This window comes from Nerophis ophidion, linkage group LG08 (assembly GCF_033978795.1).
Source record: "Nerophis ophidion isolate RoL-2023_Sa linkage group LG08, RoL_Noph_v1.0, whole genome shotgun sequence".
Taxonomy (NCBI): Eukaryota; Metazoa; Chordata; class Actinopteri; order Syngnathiformes; family Syngnathidae; genus Nerophis; species Nerophis ophidion.
Genome location: NC_084618.1, coordinates 75,465,538 through 75,466,369, shown reverse-complemented (window position 1 = coordinate 75,466,369; position 832 = coordinate 75,465,538).

The following is an 832-nucleotide window of genomic DNA, read 5'->3' as shown; positions in this document are numbered from 1 at the left end:
TTCAAATTTGTTTTAAGTCTAAGTCTAAATCATTGTCCTTCTTGTAATTCACATAGGGCTAAATCCGGGATGTTAGGTACGAGATTTCGTGCTACTGGAAATTATTGTTACTTTCAGCACAAACGAATTGAACACATTTGAGGAGATGGGCTCGATGACATCAGTAGTCAGAAAATGTATTTCAGAATTGCTTGAAAAAATGTAGAAACTAAAATGTTTCACGGTACAAACGAGCACAAACGAATGGCTGTGTTATTTTAGCATTTGCAATAATAAGGGGGGCCACCTTCACACCGGTCAAATGTTCTGACGTTGGCTATAAAAAAGTATTTTATTTTACAACATTTCCTGCGAGAGGTGATCAAACAGGATATGGCAATGTGGCCTGACACGTTTCAAAGCATAAAAACCCTGCACGGGCATGTGACCTCATAAAAAGTAGAGTACACACAGTAGACCAGAGTGTGCCGGTCTATAAAATCAAATCATGCCAACAGTGTTAGACATTATTGTGACATACCAGAACACGCCGTGTGGGTGTTTCTCTGCAGACGAGAGGCTCCCTCGGCCTGAGGCCAGCGCCACACCTCGGCGACATCCTCCACTCCTGTTTGGACAGCCTGGAAAGCAGAGAGCAGACATTATCTTGATTGGCTCCTTCAGAGGGTCAAAACATATCCCTCAGTATGATTCTGTATGAGTGTGCACCACTGCAGCCAAACATTAAAAAACATTTAATTTCAGGCTATTTTAAAAGATTGAGAAGCTGTTTCTATAGGGCACTGTAATGGTTTTTATTGAAACATTTTTTTTTACCTATTGCATGTTTTTG